Genomic DNA, 15,346 nt, shown 5'->3' with positions numbered 1-15,346 from the left:
GCGGTCCGCTTCAAAAGCAGTCAAAAAATTTGAAATAATTTTCATAGAAAACTACGTGTTTATTCGCGTCGATGAGTTTATTAATTTTCTAATGATGAAATTTACGAATGAATACACGTACTTGGAAAATTATGTTTGTTCCCTCAAAAAATGATTCTTGTTATTAAATATTATCTTCGATCTCTTTTAAATCGATGATAGCTCTCGCGTAAAAGTTTAATTAATTATCTCGAAGGTATTTAGATATATTTCGGAACGAAAATATTATTAGCGAGGGGTTATGAATTTAAAAAAAAAAAAAGAGAGAAAAAAAAAAAATAATTTGCATAACCTCAGGACGCGTTCTCAAAATTCGAAAGAACGAAAGAAGGTGGGAGAGGAGGAGGAGGTTCGTCTCGTGCCAGCGGTCGCTTAATTAAGCGGGCGCGCGTATACGCTCTCTCCTGGGGTGGAAAAAAGATCAATAAAATCCCTAGTCTACGGGCGACCGCATTCATCGGCCACCCCATTTCTACAACATATTTTGCAACCTCACCCCATTTCGGGCCATGCTTCACCCTTGTCCCCTCTGCCTCCCCCCTATATTCCCTTTCTACGTCCTGCTGTGCCCACGTGCTCACTTCCACCCTTCTCCACCTCTTCGACGGACAGTTGGAGAAACGTTGAGTAGAGGGGATGATGCTGAGCGAGTGTCATTCGCCGATGCCAGAAAAAGATATAAAATAAAGACAAAAAAACAGAAAGAGAGAGAGAGAGAGAGAGTGGGTGAAAAATGGAAGTCTATTAATCCGTACGAAACAAAATTCGTAATGAACAATTAAATAATATTAAATTAGTATATTAACGTTCATAGTAATAGATATTATAAAATATGTCAAAGTTGACGTATCCAGCAAAGTGCATTGAAGGTAGTAAATTGATATTATTTATAAAAGTATAAACAAAAAATAAAATCAAAGAAAAAAATGGTCAGATAATATTTATGTTTTTAAATAGAAGTAAATTGGTGGTGTTTTAGTTCGCGTGTATGCATGTGTTAAAGAGAGAGAGAAAGAGAGAGAGGGTCTCGTGCCAGAGAGTGAGGTTTACTCCCCTCTTTTACTGGCTTTATCCCTACTCCTGATGGCACGAGTCTCTCCTCCGAGGTCGCTTCGACCAACCGGAGACTCTCGACGGACTGTCAGTTAGTGCCGTGGCGCCGTGACGGTACGGTGACCCTTTTTGCGTGTCGTTTATATCGAAGTATTTCTTCCAACCTTCGCGATCATTTTCGATCTCGCGTGCCCGTCGCGCCGAAATAAAATAAAAAAAAATAAAACAAAAAATAAACAAAAAAATAAGCTATTTTCAGGAAAACGAAATTCGGTGGTACCGGGATCTAAGGGACAATAGTTTGAACGTGAACAAAATAATTTCTTTTTTTTTTATATATACAGAAAAACAAACACAAATAAACAAACAACAAAGCAAGATTATATTAAGCTGTGATTTATTTTTCTATGAATATTTGCGAGTTAACTAATGGAGAAGGAGTTGGTACTGTGTAGTTAATATTTTTTAAAAAGAAACTTCATTTAACAGTGTATAAGAAAATAATTGTTGTGATTAGGAAAAAGTGTTTATTTATATTCATTTTAACGGCAAGTGAATTTTATATTTAAAAATAAATACGTTCGAACGAGATAATAAATAAACAAAGGGGAGAGAAGTAAACATATAACAAACAAATATAAAACGCTCGTGTGATATTCGATGATCTACAAGTTCGTGATCTATCCGTGTGTGTTACGCGTGCATTTGCTGACGGCTCTCATGTGGATAACAGTTAACAAGGTGAGCATACAGAATTGCGTTAAAAATGAAAGTGTGTTCTACGAGTGATAATTAGAAGAAATATTTTGTAGGATCGTTTAAACGTTTCCATTTTATTATCCCTTAGAGTGAAAATACATTGGGGTGGGAAATACGAGAAAGTTGTTATTTCTCATTAACGAGTCTGTAAGAAAAAGATAAAAAAAAAATTCAATCCATAAAGGATGGATAAAATTCTTCCCTCATAAATTCGCGTAACGTTTCCATTAAGAAATAGCATCCCTTAAATCCTTCTACTTTCGAGATTTCCTTGAAAGTATCACGGAAATAACGTAGCACGTATTTTTCTTAATCATCTGACGAAAAGCCGATCGTTTCGATAAAAGGACGATTTTATGAGTTAGATAACGTCAAAGTATCCCTTGAGTCACCCCTCGTGAGTGAAGGTGATTGAAGAGAGACGGAAGAAGAAGGTCGGATAAAAAAAGAAGGAAAAGGGAAATGAAGTTTGTTTGGAAAGACCGGTAGAGGTGTCCCAGAGGGATCGTAGAGGGAGAAGCACGTTGGCGATTAGTAGTTGGGATCTGTTCCTAAGACTTGCTAATTTCCTGCTACTCGAGGAACTGGTGAGGTCATGTGGAAAAGGAAGAGGCCATCTATTAGTGAGAAACGAGCTGTAGGAGGACATTACGCGTATACCCTACCCTCCTTTAAATCTTTCTCCCCCAAAGATGGATATTATTCTTCCTTTCCCGCGGAAGTGTACACAACCATACGGGCCAAAATAACGCAACAGGCAATGACGAATGCGAAACGGAAAAGGAAAACCGAGAAAGAGAGAGGAAGAGAGAAAGAAGGAAAGAGGAAGAGTAAGAAGAGAAAGAGAGAGAGAGAGAGAGAGAGAGAGAAATAGAGATAGAATGTGGTGAGAACTGGAAATGCTCCAAGCGTATCTCCGGACGTGATCCTGACGATTTTCTAGGACGATAGACGTGATAGTGGCTCTCTTCTCGAGAACCTTTGAATTTTCCTTGAGTTTCTTCACAAGCCCAGGACTCCAGGTCGCACAGGTTAAACGGATTACTTCGTTTGACGTTGCGAGTGATCTTTTTTATTCAACTCGGACGATTCCTTGGGATAATCCAGAGAAACTTGCTGGATTAGTATCACTATCCCATACCCTTAGTTACCCTGGAATTTCCGAGTATCCATTCTAACGTAGTCTTAAGTACTTCAAATGAGATGGTAACACCAGGTACTATATTATAATAACGAATGCATTAACATTATCCAGGGTTCAAATATTTAACTTAAACAAATCTATGCGATTAGGTATCTATGATACGAAGAGTAGCTTTTAACTGAGTTATAAACGGTAGTAATTTTTGTTGATTAATCGTAGAGATCCAACCGCAAATACGCGGTCCATGTCATATATTCGTGATTTCGGATGGGATACGCGAGCGACGGGGGAAAGTAGGTCCTGAATATTGATGAAAATATCATGAATATATTCATAAGTCTAACAGTTTATTTCCGTGATGGTGGGAAAGAACAATCCTATCTTTCTGTATGTTACTTTACCCCCTTCTTCTTCTTCTTTTTTTCATTCTTTCCCTTTCCTTTTTCACTATCATTCTCTCTCCCTCTCTTTTACTTTTCCATTTGTATGATTAATTTAAGCGAGTTAATCATCGCGATGAGCTTCTATTCATTATCGAATGTAGAAGGAAGAGGAAGAGGAAGAGAGGAAGAACGCGAATGGGGGATAAAAGATCGTGATCCATCGTTTAGTCGCAAATTGATCCAAGATGGAAAGTCAATGCGATACTCATCTCGATTACGAGCGAATATTCTTCGAGAGATTCTTCACTCTCAGTTCCGTATAATATCTTCATTATGAAAGAAAGACGACGTACGAGTTTTACGACGTCTCTTGGACTCGCAGTACCCCCTTGTCCCCTTCTCAACCCTTACCCCTCCCCCGTCCCTACCACCTCTTCCATCGGAAACTTACCTGCCTGAGGACTATCCCGTCGAAAGACTGCCGTCGTAAATTATCGTCTAGTTATTATTAATCCCTGCGACGACGAGCAACGTCCTCGCGAACGATCCTTTATAGCTTCACAACGATCTTTTATCTTTTTTCCCTTTTTTTTATCTTTTTTTTCTCTATCTTCCTTCTCCATCTTTATTCTTTTTATCCTTCCCTCACTTTCTCTCTCTCTCTCTCTCTCTCTGTCTCTCTTTTTCTTACGTACTTTAAACTCAACAAGAACGAAGAATGGGATTAACGGTCAAGAGAGAGAAACAGAGAGAAAGTAAGCGGAAGTACCGAATTATTTCATAAGTGCCGTGAATTTTTTCCTTCCCCTTTTTTATACGAATCATATAACGAAATAATGAAGAGTAACAATAAAGGAAGATAATCGTTAAGTAGAAAAATATTATAATTCAAATCGTATTAGTGTTTGTGTTATTTAGTAATTTAGTTGATCTCCTGAAAAACGTTAAATATATCTTTTTGTAATCATTTAAAGATTGTACTTTTTTAATCGTTTATTATTAATTGTTACATTTTACGTAACGTTTAATTTGTTGAATTTTTTATTATTATCGTTCTGCGGTGAAAAGATTCCTTTATATCATATGACTATTTACCTGACTGTTTCTCCTTCTCTTCCCCTCTCTTACACTCTCTCTTTCTCTCTCGTTCACTCTGTATTCATTTTCTTCCCCTAACTAGTGCATTAAATTCCAACAATATCCTCCATACGAATAATAAATAGGTATCATCATTCCCGCGTAGGCGTAGGAGGATGTCATCGAAGTAATCGAAATATTAATTATTCGTTTGCATAATTAACGCGGACGCAATAAAGCGAGCTCTACTCCCATATGCCATCGAAGATTAACGGCAGCGCGACCGAGCACGGGATCGTTGATGTTCATTTTGAATATTAACTTCTCGGAAATGAACGTATGCCTGGTGGTAGTCGAATGGATACGGTGAAGTTTAACGCGACCGACATCGTCGAACCGCCGTGTGCTTTCACAAAAGGGAACGAACACGTATTTCTCATACGAACTATATCTTCTCCTGTTCCCTTCGTCGTCAGTCATTTGCCATTTCGTTCTATCATTTTACAATGTGAAATTTGTCTAATGATTTCCAAAGGATTCTCATAGAACGAGATAATTCGACCAATTATTAATTATTGTGGGATGCTAGCGCCTCCAAGCCGAACACTTAAATAGTCATTCGTGAGGAGATTGGACGGTGGACCCTGGATAGCTCGATGGTTAAAGAGCAGTCATCCGGAATAGGAAAGGGGAAGATCCGGGTTCGAGTCCCGGTCCAGTCAGTCCAACGGCCCAATTTTTTTCACGAATCCTACATTATCGTATCTTTTGTTATTTATATTCATTGATCTAGGATGAATAATTTTATCAATGTGTGTATATATATATAAAAAAAAAAACATTTCGATCAAACGTAAGATAAAAGAAATATGCCGATATTTTATCAACGTTATTACCACGGTCCATCTTTATGCCAGAAAATTTCCTTAACATCGAATTTTGGACTCCCCTTCGAGTGTCGTTTATCCGTGCTCCTTCCAAACATGAAAACGAAACAGCGGGTGGCGCCGAGTACCGGCACGATGACAACTCGACGTCAACGAATGAAAGAGAGAGAGAGAGAGAGAGAGAAAAGGTGTAGAAGGAGAGGGAGAGAGAGAAAGAGAGGATACATCTTTCATATGCTATACTGTATTAAAGAATTCAAAGTCAGTGGGAATCTCGCTGCACCTGATTACTGGACATCCATTTCCAACCCTCGACCACATCCCTTCTTTCAAAAGGTGTGGAAACTCTGTGGGAGTCTTTACCGCTTTTCTACCCTGTACCAGACATGCTAGAGTACGCATGACCGAGAAGTAATGGCTTTCTAATTGCTCAGCATGGACGAGACGATCTGGTCAGGTATATGTTTAGTGTTACTTACTACGAGAATAGAAACAGGTATTGAGAAAATAATAGTGATACCCACTTAAAGGAAAAACTATTGTGTTGTTTGGTATTTGCGATAGTATTACGATATAGAAGAAGATTTTCAAAAGAAAAGTCATTATTGATTTAGGTCCTTCGAGACAGGTAACCGAGTAATATTGTGGATAATACAAGATCCATTATGTTGCGAGTCGAATGAGAAAGATAAATGCTTGCGGGGATAGATGAAGAAAGATATGTCAATGGCGTGATATATAAGTTTTATTTTATATTTTTCTTCAGAATATTAAATTCTTTTAATTGATTTAACGCAATAACTAATACACATATTATAATAATATATCAAAAGATTTAAAAAACTGAAATAATTTGAGACAGGTGCGTTGGATATGCTTGAGTTAATCTGTATCTAGCTTGGTAATAAGCACCTTCACTTTCAAACTCGTAACAGGCTTACCAGCTGACGAGGAGCTCCGTTTATGTTACCACCGAATGGAAAAATCGTCGATATTTGATGAGCACAAATAATGAAAAAAAGAAAGTATAATTAAAGTAGGGGAAAAATGAAAGCAATCTCTCTCATTTCGTGAATAAAAGGTGAAAAAATATTAGATCGAAATAACTTGTTAGAATTCATAATAACGTAGGAAAAAATGATGAAGTCGAGTTAACCACGGGATAATAGGGGAAATGGTTAACGAGGGGTTCGTTAGCGTAGAGGAAAAGGTCATTGGTATGAGAGTAAAAATCCCATTCTCGTGAAAAATAGAAACCGCCATCCTCCTTCTATACGTGATCGTATTTTAAAGTGTAAGCGTGCGTAAGTTCAAATGTATGTGGAAGTTTACTGCATCGTGCTAACGCACCGACTTGGAAAATTACCACGTCAAAGAGTAGATCTTACGCTTAGGATCCTTTCCCTTTAATAACAAACGATGCTATAATGACGACGACGACGACGACGACGACGACGTTACAAGATCGCTTATTATCTTTTTCACACTCGTTCTCTCATTCTCACTTACGCAAAACGTGTGTAATATTATCCCATGTATCTATCACATATACATGTATTCTTTTTTACCGCAATTCACGGTTAAAATCCCTGGGCAATAATGATCAAGCTTCTGATTCGTTCTCCCCTCTTTTCCCACCCCCCTTTTTTTTCTCCCATCACTATTCAGCATCACCATCATGAAGTTCGGATAATTGATAGAATCGAGGGGAGGGAATGAAGCCGGTAATTGTTTTGCGAATACCAATAAATTCGATATTCAAGCGATTCGTTCAATAGAAGCATACTCCTGAAAGTGGTTTGATTTTCTGTAATTGGTGGGGTCCCTCACTTCGCTTCCGTTTTTTCAAGTCAATTTTGATATCGGTTAAAAAAGTAAATTGAAAGATTGGGAAGGAGCTTTGAGAGAGAGTAGGCTGTCTCTATTTAAATCCGGCATTGATATCTGACTCTATGATTCTTTTTCAACATAAAAGAAATTACATTCTTCTGTATCGTTTTTAACTAGAAGATTTTTATATTCGAACTCCCGTTGAAGAGAAAATGAATTGTATTTAAATATCAATGTTCTTGAGATAACAACTGTTAGACTTTAAAAGGGACTTCTTATTGATGTCTTTTGATTAGGTTCATACATATTTATATCACGTAGCTTACATATACGTAGCATTGAAATCATAAATGTCAGAGAAACAAGGAAATATCTTTCTTCCTTTCTTTTTTTTCTTTTTTTATTTCTACCCCGCCGATTTTGTGTCCCCTATTTTCTTCTTTTTCGTTCGAACCCTTTTCGTCTTTCTCTTGACGCAAGCAAGTCTGCGAAAATAAAATATGCCGGAGGACATAATGCTACCTCCTTAGGGATACACCTGACATGGGAGAGTCGCGAGAACCCTGTACCGAATATATCCACCCTCGAGGATAAGCGGTCTGGCCCATAATTCATTCTAAATACTCGTATGCTAATAACGGCGCTAGCGTTGCAACAGAAATTTACTATTCCCCAGGTGTTCTTCTTGCTCTCTTCCCTTTCGTTCTCTTAGACTCCCCCTCTCGTTCTCTCTTTATCTTTTACTTTCCTGGTATCTCTTTCTATCTTCTTTTAACACCCCCTTTTTCGTTGCTTTATTCTCTTCTACCAACCAACTATAGATTTATCCGTTTTATACTTCATAATTCCATTTTTAATATACTCTTATTTGGATTACATTTAAAAGGATATTATTAATAAGATAAGATTAGAGCTGACTAATCTAATCCTTATTACACAAATAATGAGATTGCTTTTTATATTATATACAAGAATATACATTATTTTGAAATTTTATTCGTACGTTTTTTATGTGACAAACTTCCTGGGAATAGACCACCGGTAGGCTGTTGTATATCTTTCCCTTTTTTCTTCTTTTACTTTCTTCCTTCCTTCCTTCCTTCCTTCTTTCTTTCGGCACAAGAAAAAGGGAGTCAAGGTACTAGGGCGATGAGAACTGTTGCAAAGTGGAGATGATATATCAACGGACAGGTCGAGATGACGACCCGCTGTGCTGCGGTTACCTGCTCCGTAGTCTCACCCAAAGCACAGGAATATTTTTCAACGTTTTCGATGTTCATTCTTCGGTTCCCTTTTTTCATGTTCTTAAGCCTAGCACGATGATTATTCATGTTTCCTAAGGTCGTGAAATGTTGGTAGTATTTATCGAACGCGTTCTACTAGCTTTCACGAAAAGTAACAGGAGGATATTATTGCGAAATTTATTACGAATTCTCTTCTTATTATTTTTGTATTTTACTGTTTCTCTTCTGTGATTTCTTTCCTTTTATTTATTTTTTACAATCTCGTTGATTCGTTGAATATTCATACGATCCCCAGGTCGATAGGAATTCACGTGGGATGAGAGAAATGAAAAATATATATTCTCGTAATACTACTTGGAATATGACAGGTGTAACACGAAAATCGATGTTTTTATTTAACAAAGATCGTATTTTAAAGAACTTGGTATATTTCGGATCGAAATTTATCGATACTCGTAAAAGCTACGAAATTCTATACGAATTTCGTAATATTTGAACGTGAAATCGACTATCGATCATTTTGCAAAGCTAGCTCATTGTATTCGTAGCGAACTGTACAACGCATGGTAACAAGAAAAGTCATTTCGTTAAATTAATTGGAAAATTTGGATTTGTTGAATAAAAATCAACGAAAGTTATAGCACCGGCAGGTAGCAGCCTATGGCCTACTAGAGTGCGTATAGCTCGGTCACGAAATAATAATCACTTTGAAAATTGCGGAAAGCTTTTAGCAACTGTTCCCTCCCCCTCCTCCTCCTACCCCCTACTCTCCACCCCTTTTCTATTCTACCATTATTGTTATCCAAGTTCGAGAGCCAGCGAGAGTAAGAATAAATTGATCGTGAAACGTACGAGCTCTCGGGAACAGATCTCATTCGTGGCGTTTTAACGTAAACGATCTCACGAGTCCCGAGCCAAGAAAGAAAGAAAGAAAGAAAAGGATTTCGTTCGGCCGGTCTGCCGACCATTCGAAAATCAGATAAAACATTGAGTTTAATGCCCGCATGCAATAGTAGCGATCTGGATCTTAACGTTTCTTCTTACGTAGGATTGGTAAACGAGAACGAGTTACCGAAATTGGATCTTTTCGATTGTGACGCGTCATCCCTTTTTTCTCCTGCTCTTTCTCTGTTCCAAAAAAAAAAAGAATAAAGAATTGGTAGCAATACAATCGTAAACGCAAGTTTTAACCATGCTCTCTTTTTCTCTCTTTCTTCTTTCCTTTTCTTTTTCTTGCGTATCCCGTTTTCTCTTCTCTCCCACTGCAATGTACAGCTTCCCACCACCGTTCTCCTCACCACGCTTTGAATGTCACACTAACGAGTTCGGCCGGTAAATTATTTTGTAAAGGGGCGTTTTACACGCCTAACCGTGGCACACGAGTTATAATTTCCGCAATGGCGACTTTATAGAACTGGTCGGTCGGTCTTTTGCTTCGGTACCACAAATACGTACGCGTAGCTCTAAACGTTAGCCGTAAACCGTAATCAATTCCGCGTTTGGTGTCGTGCAAGTATCGAGAGGTTTTTAAGAGAGGAGGAAAAAAGAAAAAGGAGATGATACTTCGGCTCGCGAGATCCTCGAATTACCATAGATCGATTCGAACGTTTATATCCTTTTGCATGGGTTATACGTTGATTTTTATTCAACTGGATTCGTAATTAAATAAGCGTATATTTTAATCTGTGAATTAAATCGAGTTAGAATTATAGTTCGTTCTTTTAGTTTGATCAGAGATATGATATCGTAACTTTTTTATTCGTAACACATATTCGAAAACTTTTGTTTGATTTTTATTTTTCCCCGGATCCCCGAAACGACGGATTAATTTAAAGGAAGACCAAACGAGAGGAGGAGGAGGAGTAGAAGGATGAGGAGGAGATCGTTTAACGAGCCGCGAACCCGTTCTTATTTCCGACGAATACTACTCTTCGTAGTTCTCCTCATCTTTGCTCGTTCTGTCTCCGCTTCAGTCGGAAAGGCAATTAGCAAGGACGCGCACAAGCGGCATCTTTGATCGTTCTTTATCTTTCAAAGAGGAGACAGTCGTGGATTCATTAATTCAATATCAACCGAGTCTCTCTCTCTCTTTTTCTCTCTCGCTTTAGTTCACGTAGTTTACGTTCACTTTAATGGAACGTAAATCGCGTGAACGATTAATAAAGGCCAGTGTTGCGAATTAATGGTGCCGAACGCGCGAAATGTATTTTCTCGCTTTAACGAGCACGACGATTGAAGTTATCCTACACCTTTCCGGTGTCTCAAGCTGGCTGTGCACATCTGCTATTAAATGTTGTATGTGTATCGTAACATGTCCCGTCGCGATACATCAGTATCTTTTATGATATAACTTATAAGCCATGCTGTTTGATTTTCTTTTTCTTTTTTTTTATTCCTTTTCTTGTTATTTGCCTTGTCGAATAGGTCCGGTCTGAAATAAACGATATTATCTTTAATAACTTAAAGTACATATACAGGTTGATCAAGATATTATTACGTTATATCTTAACATTGTATAAAGAAGGAATTAACAAACAAAAAAAATTGATTTGTCCAATTAACTTCTTACATCTGAATCTTTGAAGTTATAAATATTAAGTCATTCAAATAAGAAATTGGAAAGAGAGATACCACGTTCGAGGTAGTATGTCGTTACATTTGATAAGGTTGGAAGTAACGGATATAAAGGAGTTAGCTTAATTAGTGTGACGGCGAGAGGCAAATTGGAATGTCGGAGTCTGAGAGAGGATAAGAAAAAGGAAGAGTTGGTAATAAAGAGGAGGGAAGAAAAAAATAGAAAGGAAGGAATAAAGGAAAAAAAGTATGAAAGAAAGAAAGAAAGAAACAATGAAAGAAAGAAAGAGGAGTCCTTTTTTCTTTGAGACAGGAATTAGCATGCAGGAGCCAGCGTCCGGTCGTATACGCTGCGTGCGTTAAGTAAAACATCGTAGAGGATAAAGAGGAGCAAGAGGCAAAGGGGAAGGTCGGTCGCGTGGCGGTACGTTCACCAACTTCGAAACGAGTGGAGAAAGAGAAAGAGAGAAAGATAGAGAGGAGAGAACGAGCTTCCAACACGAAGCAATAGTTACCCTTTAATGCATGCGGGTGTCCTTTGTGCCTTTGGCTACTGTCCTCTTCCATCTCTCTCATTCTGGTTACACTTCAAATCCTTGGACCCTTTCGGTATTGGTGTCCGTCTCTATCTACGGAAAGGTTCCTCCTCTCGCATACAAAAATACAAAGTAAAGGGACGTCCAGCCTGCGCGTGCCGATTCCTACACCAAAAGAGGGAGAGAGTGAAGTACAGAAAAGGGGGAGAAGGATTCCAGGTACCACCACCGTCTACGGACTTCGTCGTCGTAGGAGGTGGAAACCACCGTCATGACAAACGCCATGTAACGATGGACACAGAAGAGAGCCACCCTTCATTTCGTATTCCATTTCACTCTCCTATTCTCTTTTACCTCGCTCATCGTCCTTTGTTCGAATTTCCTATGGCGGTGCCAAGCCTTAACACTTTTATTTTACTTCAACTTTTTTTTTTTCTTATTTAGATGTTAAAGCGTGGATTGATGATGACCATGATGTTCCCTACCTTTTTATCTTTCTTATGCTTATATGATAGTTATCTAGCTAGCTCTGGGTTTTTCTTAGATAAAAGATCGGTTAAGTTAGTTTGTATAGGAGAAAGAGAATATTTCATCGAGTCAATCATAGATAAAATGTTATCAAAATTTCGTTGATTATCATATCGTAGAATTCTCGTGTCACGGTAGAATTAAACGACGGAAATCTTCAAAATTACATTAACTTTAAAAGAATCTGTTAACCGAACACAAGAGCGTAAAACATCTCTGCTTTTTACCACGAGAACAATGAATTATTTCGTCGGGACGAACGTTTTCATTCGGTTCTCTCTCTCTCTCTCTCTCGGTGCATTCAACGTGGTAAGAGGAAACGGTCCTGGGTACCGAGAGAAAGAGATAGGGTGGAAAAGGAAGACGAGAAAGACTAGAAGGACGTAGACCATCCCTTTTTCAAACCTCGGATTTTACTCGGAGGTCGCGCTGAAATCGTCGCTTAGTCGGACAGTTTTATCTCGCGGTTCAACCGGACGGCTCCCTCTCCTCAGCTTGTTTCCCTCCATTATGCGAGTTACACGATAGCGAAAAAGGGTCTAGTAGTAGCTTTTAGAGTACTTCAAAATTTACAGATATGGCTTGTTTCTGTGTCTGACCTGTTTTTCTTGTTACAACAAAATAAAGATATTTAATTAAATTGTAAGTATTAATAGAATAAATCATCGATGATACAAGATCTATTCTAAAATTAATTTCTGCTTCAATAAAGTGTTTTATGAGTTTGGTGGTGAAGAACGAATAGGAGTTGAAAGAAATCAATAAACAAACTGCTGCTTATAAATTCAATTACGTTAGTCTATAGACTATCGCAATATTTCTTTTTCTTTTTATTGTTTACCTTCATCAACGAACATTATGAAAAATAAAATGCAGATCTTTATTTGTTTTATGATTATTTTTTAAATTGTACAAGACTTCGGTTTCAGAAATCGATAGCTTTCGACGTACGACGGCTTATACCCTGATGCAAAACTTTCTAAGATCACGATGCATTTGCAAAACGTTGGAACGTTTGGGTTAGGATAAAGTGGTTTAAAGCAACGTTTCGTCGCCGTTTTGAAAGACTCGCTCGATCGGAAGTAATCGACGCGACGTATCGATCCGATTTTCTACGACTTTTGTCAAACTACGCGTGCAGTAAATTGGCCGACGTACAGCGACGAGTAGTAGAGTACGATTTCAGGGCCCATTGTTTTACGAGTAATTAACGTTCCCCCTACTCCCCCTCCTCTGGTTGGCGTATCCACGACGAATTCGCTTGCCGGATTGAACTCGATTGTAAAACCAAACGGATTATTCGTTTATGTTTTCCTAAGAACACGTGGCGAGGGAAAATCTATTTTCCTTTTAACAGCGGTTGATTAATTAAATCGATGCGTTTGGAGAGATACGATAATTGAATATTATTTCGTTTAAATGCGGTGCCATTATGTAGATTAATTACTTAAAAGTAAGAAAAATCTTTTCTACGAAAAAATAACAATGTATTCCTGATAGTTTGCAGTCCCATCATGATGAATTCGGTGGTTTATTAGTTCCGTCAATCCTTCGTGATCACAGAAGTTACATGAAGGGTCAATCAATAATAATTGCTTTTCCAGTTTGAAAATTTCTCATCTGGATGAAAAGTTGACCCTTGACCCGTTCATTTAGAACACTAAATCCCGAACTCCGGAAGCAAACGGATCGGGTTACCGGCGGGCAGAACCGGTGAGAACAATCTTGATCGATCATTATTTTTTCGTGTCATCGGTAATAAAAATAAAACGACAAGAATTCTGAATATACCCTTCGTTGCATTTTCATCAAACTATCGAAAGTTTCGTCTAAGATTATTCGAAGTCAGAATGAACGTTCTTTTACGAATGGCAATGCTGCCGTCCTCACGCTTGATCAGCTTCTACTTTTCATCGCGATCACAAGCTGCAGAGATAGCGAGGAAAAAGGGAGAAGAAGAAAACGAACGAACGAACTGTAAGAAGAGGAAGCGGAAGCGAAGGAGCGTTAAGCCCTTCAAGGGGCTGGGCTACCCCTGTTCAAATAATAAGTCCGAATGGAAGTTGGATTCCAGTGCAATTGCCCGGGGCAATTTCAGCGCGAGTCGCAATATCCCGGTCTTCGTTCTCTCTCTATCTCTATCTGTCTTTGGGTGTCTCTCATCTCTCTCTTTCTCCCCCTCTATCTTACTCGTTCACTCACTCGCACTGTCTTTTTTCTTCTTCTCCACCCTTTCCAAGAAGCAACCCCACGGCAAGGCAAGGCAAGGCAAGGCAAAGGAACTCCAAAAGCTTTCCATTTCACTTCCTCTTTCGTTCGATGTCTCTGATGTCTCTGTTCCTTTCGCCAAGCTTTCGAGATCTTTAATCGTTTTAACTGCTTTCTTGCGACGACCACTGCTAGCGGTTTCGGTGAACGAAACGGAAAAGACGTGGGAAGAGAAAAAGTGTATATTTCTGTTTCTTGTCTTCTCTTACCCCACGATGCATTTCGCTTATAGAAAAGAGCCAACGAGTGTGCACGAGAAATAGAGATATAGATAGGAAAAAAGAAAGAGAGAGAGAGAGAAAATGAATGGGGAGTTGTCATTGTCCGTCGTATCGCGAAAGGAAGAAGCGCGTTTTATCCCTCAACGGAAAGGACTCTGTGCAAGATCGCGTCTCGCCTTCTTTTCACTTCGCTCGAGAAAAAAGGGAGAACCGGGTTGAAGCGAGCCGCTGCTCGTTATTACACCGTGGAACCCTCCAGAAAAGCTCTTCCTAAAGTTTCTACACCCTCGTCCAGTACTCCGTGATGTCCCATTGTCTGATCGTGCCGAGCACTGAATAGAAACGAAAAAGTCAAGAAGGAAGAGTCATCATCGTTCCACCAACTCTTGAAAGTGTTCACCGACCTAACGCCGTTGACTTTTCCGTGAATAAGTATGCGATGCATATTTAACGGCCGTTTATTTGCTTGTCTGGGGTAAGAAAAAAAACTTTGTTAAACGAATATGCTTGGATTCGACGTAATAAAAGATTCCCATGAAACAACTTTTATTCCAAGTTAAAGAAGACCACGAACAACGGATACTTTTTCCTATAAAAAGTTTTAACATACATTTCGTTGAATTTTATCATAGAAAAGATGAGAAAAAAGAATAAAATATTTTTCGATCAATGTGCTAAAAATCGTCCTAGGTGGTCGAGAATAAAACAGAGCACCTGTAAAGCTGACACGAGACGTGTCAGAGTTGATCAGCTACTCACTCTTGTACCTGTGGTCCTAACCCAGGGTGAGGAGATCAAACGGA

General features: G+C 38.6%; 1 protein-coding gene across 4 annotated transcripts in view; it reads left to right on the top strand.

Moving 5' to 3' along the window:
- The first annotated feature begins 1,661 nt into the window (after positions 1-1,661).
- Positions 1,662-15,346, top strand: part of LOC122526058 (discoidin domain-containing receptor 2-like) — an 81,276-nt gene continuing 67,591 nt past the window's right edge. For all 4 annotated transcript variants that reach the window (XM_043649202.1, XM_043649201.1, XM_043649204.1 and 1 more), the window contains exon 1: positions 1,662-1,833. The gene's annotated coding sequence lies outside the window, so the exon portion shown is untranslated. The remainder of the gene's footprint in view (positions 1,834-15,346) is intronic.

Source organism: Polistes fuscatus, unplaced genomic scaffold (assembly GCF_010416935.1).
Source record: "Polistes fuscatus isolate 324 unplaced genomic scaffold, CU_Pfus_HIC Scaffold10, whole genome shotgun sequence".
Classification (NCBI taxonomy): Eukaryota; Metazoa; Arthropoda; class Insecta; order Hymenoptera; family Vespidae; genus Polistes; species Polistes fuscatus.
This window is presented reverse-complemented; position numbering and strand designations above follow the sequence as displayed.